General features: G+C 32.6%; 1 pseudogene; it reads left to right on the top strand.

Annotated features, from left to right (window-relative positions):
* The first annotated feature begins 4,459 nt into the window (after window positions 1–4,459).
* Window positions 4,460–5,748, top strand: LOC127083157 (F-box protein At5g49610-like; annotated as a pseudogene).
* Window positions 5,749–8,380: the final 2,632 nt, after the last annotated feature.

Below are 8,380 nucleotides of genomic sequence, written 5' to 3'. Positions count from 1 at the left end.
GAAGAAACAACAGGTCAACACGGGCACCCGTGTGCCACAATACTGCCCGTGTTGTTGATCAGGCAGAGCAAAATGAGAGGAGAAAAACAGAGAACAACATGGGCGCCCGTGTGGTGACACACGGCCGTGTTGTTTAAAACAGTGCATTAACACGGGCACCCGTGTGGAGGAACACGGCCCGTGTTGTTGCCACTGTAGCTTGTGTTGAAAATAATTAATTATGGAGAACAACACGGCCACCCGTGTGATGACACACGGCCGTGTTGATTGGACGCAGCTTGGAAACCCTACTTTTTGCTTTGTGAACCGATTCTGCTCATTAAGGGTAGTTTGGACCTTTTGCTTGAAAGAGATTCATCTGAAGCTATAAGAAGGCTTGGAAGAGAAAGAAGAAGGCACTTTTTGACAGACGAAAGAAAACATTGCCTTGGAGAAGATAGCGAATACGAAGGATTCGAAGACGGCGAGATTCAAGGGCATCAACCATTGAAGATCGAAATCTCCTAATTCTTTGTAATGTCTAATCTTTACATTATGAGTTCTTTAAGTACTATGAGAGGCTAAACCCCTTGATGCTAGGGGGTGGTCCTGATGTTATTGCATGTTATGAATTTGAACAAATGCTTTCTTGATTACTATGTTACGTATTTCAATTCAATTGTGTGATGTTATTGTGCTTTTGTATCGGACAAATACAAATTGATCTATGACTTTCAATAACAGGATTGTGATTGTTAGGGTTCTCACACAATTGGGTTTATGAATGCATCATCTAGGACTAGTAACTTTCGTAAATCACCGTAAACCTTGATATTTTGTATGATTAAAACCAATGATTAGTTGAATGGACATTTGAGTAAGAATTGGTAGTTTAATGGTTTCTTCCTTAAGGACTTAAGTAAGAACATTCTGAGGTTAGGTGATTGAATGTTTCATATGTATTAAAGAAATCTTGACTGAATTCATAACCGGTTAACTCAACCACTCACCCTAGCATCTTTTATCTTAATCAATTATTTTTACTATTTTTGCGTTTACTATTCGAAATTCCAAAACAACCAAACCATTATCTTTTTGTTCTGATAGAATCAAATTAAAATAAGTATTTCCTACGCAATCCTTGAGATCGATACTTGGAAATAAAACTCCTTATTACTACATCGGTAAAAATAGTACACTTGCTATTTTTCCGATCAGTAACATAACCTCGTCTCAAATCCCGGTATGTGATTGCAATAGATCTATGAAGATGTTCGTTTCAAATTCAGCTCAAAAACCTAAAAGGAGATATTAGAAATGTCAAAATTCAGGAGTTATGTCTAGTTGCAAGCTGTTCATATGGGATGATGAACTTGAATGTAACATATCTATTGAATCCATACATTCAGGTGGTTGAAATTCCTCAGAGGTTGTGAATAATTCAGGTTGTATTATTAAAGACATTGAGGCTAGGAGAAAAGAAGAGATGAAGATGAAGTTGGAAAACAAAAGGAAAAAAAGTCAATTTGTATAAGATGTTGTTGATTTTGTCTAGGTGTTTGTTCATTGTCTTCAATAAATGGTTGTGATTATAGTGAATTGTGTCTGTAACTCTTTATTAATGAATGCAGTTTTGAATATATGACAATTTTCATCGCTACATGTTTATGAGTTTTTTGATTTTAGTCCCTTTAAGTTTCTGTGTTTTTGATAGTTGTCCCTGTATGTTTTTGTAGTTTTGATAGTCGTCCCTAGCTATTTAATATATTTCATCCATGTTTATGAATGACCTATAATGCATTTGAATATTGTCAATAGTAATTTATTTTTGCACAAACTGGTAATGTATTATATATATTCTTAAAGGTCTTGTCCAAATTAAATAAAGCCAGAATCTAAGAAACACATAAAGCCACAATGGCATAACGGTCTTGAAATATAGGTATTAAAATACATGATAAAATAGAAACACGTCTTGGCCATAAAGGTCTTAAAATGCATCATAAAACATAACTATGTCTTGGCCATAAACGTCTCAAAATACATGATAAATACATGCATCACAATACATCATAAAGGTTTCAATAAAAATATCATAACACAGAAAATATGTCTTGGCTATCACTTCTTTATTCTATAACTTCTCCTCAGTTTTGGACTAAGTGCCTCAGCAACAGATTCAGTAATTGGAATAGCTGGTGCAAGCAAAATATAATTAGTTTGAGACTGAGTTATAATAGGTTCAGTTGTTTGAGCATTGAGAATAAGTGTGCTTTGGCCAATAAGATTAGGTGCATTTTGAGTACTTGGGATGTAACATCATTGATATTTGGCTAAGGTTGTCTTGCCTCAGAGGTTGCTGTAAGATTTGCTGCAAGCATTTCAAATTAAGGATCATCATCAAAGTGAGATTCCATTTCTTGTCGATTTTCTTGAGCTGCATGTCCAACATCAGCGTTACAAGCTTCTTTTTTTGGTTTTTTCTGCACATGACATAAACATCTCTCTCCCATTCAATACTGACCATGCAGTAATGGTTTCTTTAAATTCTTCAAGTGATCCAAATTACAATCCCACCTGGAACTTGTAATTCTTGTTCAACCCATCCATCTTAAACATTGAATACTTTGGTTCATTTTCATTATCAAAAGCATTAGGGTCACTGCTATCAAGCTCATCACTGCAACAGTTAGTTTCTATTTCATGGTCTACACCACAAGATTATGTTATCAACATCAAACATTAGTTTTCTTGGAGTATCCTTGTGTTTCCTAACCATACTTTCTGACCGCCCTCTTTTACCATCAATCTTGCCTTGTTCATTAAAACCATCACCCAACCTAAGAATCCTTTCATCCTCACTATCATCAAATGATAAATTATAACCCTCAAAGTCACTACCATCATTATTCCAAGTTCATCTTTAGTTTTGATGATATTGTAATGATTATTTTATTGTTTAACATTTTTTTTATTTGTGTAAAAAAATTAAATAGACTTATGGAAATTTATCATCGAAAAAAGTAAGAAAGTTCTACACCACAATCCTTTAGCCTTAAGATGAACTTGGAATATATAACCTGACACAATAATCATGAATCATCTACAAATATATGAAACTTGCCCATCAGTTGTGACTTCTTATAAATATTTACATTTTTTAAGAACTACTAAATTAATGAAAATATAAGAAAGATTCTAGTTACTCGTATTTGTTCACTAGTTTTGACATATGAGAAAGATTCAATCCACTTGAATTTGAATTTCACTAGAATTTCACTAATTCAACTAACCATTCATTAATTTTAATTTCGCCTTTTTGAGTAACAACTTAAATTAATTTTAGGTGCAAACATAATAATAATAATAATAATAATAATAATAATAATAATAATAATAATAATAATAATAATGATAATGACGATGATGGTTAATTTTGATTTTTTTTTAAAAGTATTTCTAAATTTAGAATTTAGTATTTTAATTTTTTGGTAAATATAAAACTAAGGAGTGAATGATAATTTCAAAAGTAACAAATGTTTTAGAGTAATTATATATTACAGTAGACATAAATAAAATATAAATATAAATAAATTGATATTGAAAATTTAGATTGTCAAGAACCCAAATTTAGCAATATTTTAAGGGGACTTTATTTGGCTTTATAATTTTAATTATTTTAATTTTATGGTTTTTGCTTTATGCATTTAATATACATTCAAGAGTGTTTTCATAAAAATAGCTCACATCTCTGTCTGGACTAGAAACTATGAATTTAAATTTAGCTTCATATGTTGAAAAGTATTAAAAAATTTGAAGAAGAATTTTAACATCAATTGTATTTTAAATTTTAATCAAACAGGATATCTAGTTGATAAAAAAATGTATTTAACCTAGTCCAAATAGAAGTTAATAATGAAGAAATATTTAATCAACTAGTAAGGTAAGTCTTCATTCAACAATAAATTTTATATTTCTACTTTGATTAACTTTTTTATATTTAGAGTTAGTATATACATTTCTTTTTATGATGATTGCAAATAATCTTATAAAAAAAGATACATCTTAATTGAATGTAAATATAGAAAAATTACATTAGTAACATATAAATTTAATTCCTATTATTATATTGACCTAATTATAAATAAAAAATGATTAATATAAAGTAAATAAATAAATCACAGAACATATTCATTACCCTGGCACACGTTTTCCAACAAATCAAGAAAATTATTCGATCAATAAATCAGGAGAATTAAAAGTTTGTTACCACTAATCCTTTTGAATATAAACAATCAAATCTTTGGCCCCATGTTACTCGTACTTCTCTTGATATCTTCACTATTATATATATGCCAATTAACATCACTCTTACTATCATACACATCTTATATTCGTTTGTTTGTCCTCTGTGCTCTTTTTCCATTCTTTCTAATCTTCATCAATTTTTCATCCTTCAATTTTTGTATTCTTATTTAAAATGGAAGTGTCTCAAGAAGACATTGCTTATGAGATATTTTCTTGGTTACCTGCAAAAACAATATTTAAGTTTAAGTTAACTTGTAGTTCATTCTCCAAATTTCAAGAAGAATCTCATTTCAAAACAAAACAGTTTTGTAATATGTTAGTGAAGAGTGATACATGTTTCTTCCTCCAACATGATCAAATAAGTCAAAGGTATCAAAAAAGGATCGAGTTGCACCATTTACCTAAAGAGCAACAATTTTCTTGTGTTCCTAACAATATTCTGACATTTCTATCTAATTCAGCTATTGTTGTAGCTTCTAGTAATGGTTTGCTTCTTTGTTATACTATTAATGATGATCCTGTTGAATTGTTTATTTGCAATCCAATTACAAAGTCTTTCTTTTCTATTCCTAGTCCGGAGTCACTTAGAAAAAATCACAGGTTTTCTAACATAAATCTCATGTTAAATTGCTCGGATGACTCTTCAGATGATTACTTGATATTTCTTTTTGAAAACACACTGGATTGGTCGCCAAATAGTTATGTATGCAATATTTATCATGGAAAAGAAGGTGTGTGGAGAACCATGGAAAACAACTTTTTATGTGGTGGTAGAAATATGAAATTTGAGATGTCGGTGTTTCACAATGGAGCACTTCATTTCATTTCAGATTGCTCTAATTACTTTACTAGATTTAGTCCTTTTTATAAGCCATACATAATGGCTTATGATTTTGTGAAAGGAACTTCAACTATTATTAAGTTGCCAAGGGAAGCTATAAACACGCGGAGTGTAACATGGGCATATTTAATTGGGGCAAAGTGACAAGTTCCAACCGTTCTATTTGCTTAGTGAAATCAACAAGGTCTGTTTTCACTATTTGGTTTTTAAAAGATTACAAGTCATGTTTATGGCAAAAGATTTTGAAGGTGAGAGTGAATGCATTGGGGTTAAAAGAGAAAGATGCTCATGTTACCGGATTTACTATCATGAATGGCAAGGATTTGGTTTTTTCTACGGAACAAAAAATTTACAGTTGTGGTTTAGATGGAGAAACATTTATGATGGCGGAAGAAATAGGCTCACACAGTTGTGGATCTAATCCTTACTTTATGTCCTACTCAAACACTCTTCGTCCATGTGGGACTAATGTTCAAACAATGCCTTGCTAGGAGATGTAAGCTGCCAAGTTTAATAGATTCTTAGAGTTTTGAGAAATTGTAATATTTATATTTGATATTATTCAAGGCTTTAGTTATTAATTTTGAATAAATTATATATAGCTACTGTGTTTGAATTTATTATAGTTATTAATTTTAGAAGCATCGCTAATAGAGAATCTATAAGTGAACCTAGTAACAAATATTTATGTTTCGTCCTATCTGCTGCTAATATTCCACACCTAAATATTTCCATGCCTCTTTGATAATTTGGTTCCATGCCCATTTGTTAGACCAAAACGCAATTAATATTGTCTGCAAACGAATCTTTGTTCAAAGCAGAATTATAGAATCACCTTTCCTACCCTATAAGCCTCCATTACTCATCATAGATAAATCGGGATTATGATACCTAGATTTATGATTGCTGCCCAAATAGAATTCTTTTCCTGCATCCAATTTTCCCATTCCTCCTCAAACATCAACCTATCAAATAGATATTGATAGATACCTCGGGTAACTCCAACTCACACAATCCTAAGCAATTTCAAAATCTATTTTCATAACAATGCAATCCTTCTTTGATCTTTTAGCAAAATCTAAAATATCATAAACCTTCAAAACCCCATAAAAAATACTTCTTCACGACACAAAAGCTACTCGGTGGAAATAATCTTACCAATGAACCTCTTCAATCTACCAGCCAAGACTTTTGCTAAGCTCTTCTTAAAGAATGTTACAAGACAAATCGTTTTGTACTCGTTCAAAGTATGAAAATAAATAAAAGTTTTCTTCCAGTAAAGACATATCCTTTTCCCCAGTATGGACACAAGTGGTTATCTCTTTTGAGAAGCTTGTTTATCTCGAAGGAATTATCAACATAGAAGTTTTCTTCCATCAGATGGTTTTCTCTCCAGAGAAGTTTGATGAAGACTTCCAACAGGTAGTTGTGTCTTTATTTGAGAAGCCTGTTTCATGATCTCTGATCCCTAATAAGTAGTTGTCTTTTCCCGAGAAGCTTATTCTATTTCTGGATGCCCACTTTGGATAGCAGATGGAAATCTCTTTTTGAGAAGTTTATTTATCCCCAAAGAAGTTATCAACATATCAAACGTTCTTTCCAACAAATGGTCATCCCCCAAGAAAATTTCGTCAGAGAAGTTTGTTGAAGACTACTACAAGCACCTTTCTTTTATCACAGGACTTTATATCCCCGGTGAGGTGTTCCGTTACAAGAACTTATATCACCAGTGAGGTGTTAATCACAACCAATGGTACTTTCCCCTGTAAATCACAGTGGAAGTCTGTTGAAGATCCTTACGGTGATTTTCTCTTTATTTGAGAATTCTAGTTTTTTATAAGATTAACTGACCCGCATCCTTCGAAGATCCCGGGTGAAGTTACTTCTCTTTCCCTAACAAGTGGTCACCTTTTTAGGAGCTTGTTCGTTGATCCTTTCCGAGAGAAAAACTTGTTTAAAGAAGAAACCAAGGCCGTTCGCTGACTTATGACCCGAATTGTGGATAAGTTTATTTTGCCTTTTCTAAGTGGAATACTTAAGTAAAGAAGAAGCTGGATTATGTTTTGATCATGTAAGCTTATTTGGACTCGTTATTTGAACATGCGGTCATCTCTACCTTTGAGAAACCTGTTGTGAAATCCATAACTCGTCATTTACACAGGCAATCATCTCTACCTTTGAGAAACCCGTTGCGAAGATATTTCCTCAGTGAAGCGTACTTTTGTTTGGACTCGTTATTTGAACAGGCGGTCATCTATACCTTTGAGAAACCTATTTCGATCCAATATATTTATAATAAGATGATTACCTTTGCTTAGGCTACCACATGTTTGGCAGTAGGTAATATACCTCCCTTCTTGAGCTACCCTATTGTTTAAGTTTCCCCATGATTGGTAGTCGGTAGTCTCATTCCCTAGTAGGGTTGAGAATCTCATCCCTCGGAGAAATCACCCCTTCCTCAATTGAAGTCATGATCCTTTGGAATGATCTATTCCCTAGGAAGCCCTGATCCATTAGAATTTGCAAATCTTCTTCCTTAGTTGAAGTTATAATCTTTTCCTTATTGGAATTTCCTTTTGTCTGTCCCCATAGTGTTGTTCCTTTATCCCTATGTGTTTTCTCAACTAATATTACTCCCTTGTGACATTGCTTATCACAAAATTCCAGAGTCCCGCATGCATATCATATCATAAACACTTGGTGGCCTCTTAGGGCCAAAAATTGTGCATGTTTGTATTTAAGTCTCTCCAATCACGTCGAGATGAAAATTCCAATATTCATATCTCTGGATTGAAGAAACTTAAATAGGAGTATCTGTCATACCCTAATATTCAATCCTAACATGCCATCATTATTTGTATCATTTTCATGACATCTAGCATCTTTGCATTACTAACCTATTGAAAATACAAAAAGATTTTCTACTTTGTTTGTCTTAAGCTAGGATTTTACACCAAGAGCTTTCAAAGATTGATCAATCAAGACTTGGCATGAGTTTCAACATTTAAACCTCCTCATCCTTTCTAAGTGATTAAGTGACTTCCATCAACAAGAATCAATTTCAAGATCATTCCATCTCATATTCATCAAGGCCAGAGTTCATTTGATACCCTAAACTAGGGTTTTGATCCAAAGTCAAATGGTTGACTTTTTATCCATGACATGATCCCAAAGCTTGAAGTATGGTTCAAATACTTCAAATACATCATAAGTAATCCATTCACATCATCGAATGTACCCAAGAGATCCCAT

This window comes from Lathyrus oleraceus, chromosome 5, assembly GCF_024323335.1.
Source record: "Lathyrus oleraceus cultivar Zhongwan6 chromosome 5, CAAS_Psat_ZW6_1.0, whole genome shotgun sequence".
Classification (NCBI taxonomy): Eukaryota; Viridiplantae; Streptophyta; class Magnoliopsida; order Fabales; family Fabaceae; genus Lathyrus; species Lathyrus oleraceus.
This window is presented reverse-complemented; position numbering and strand designations above follow the sequence as displayed.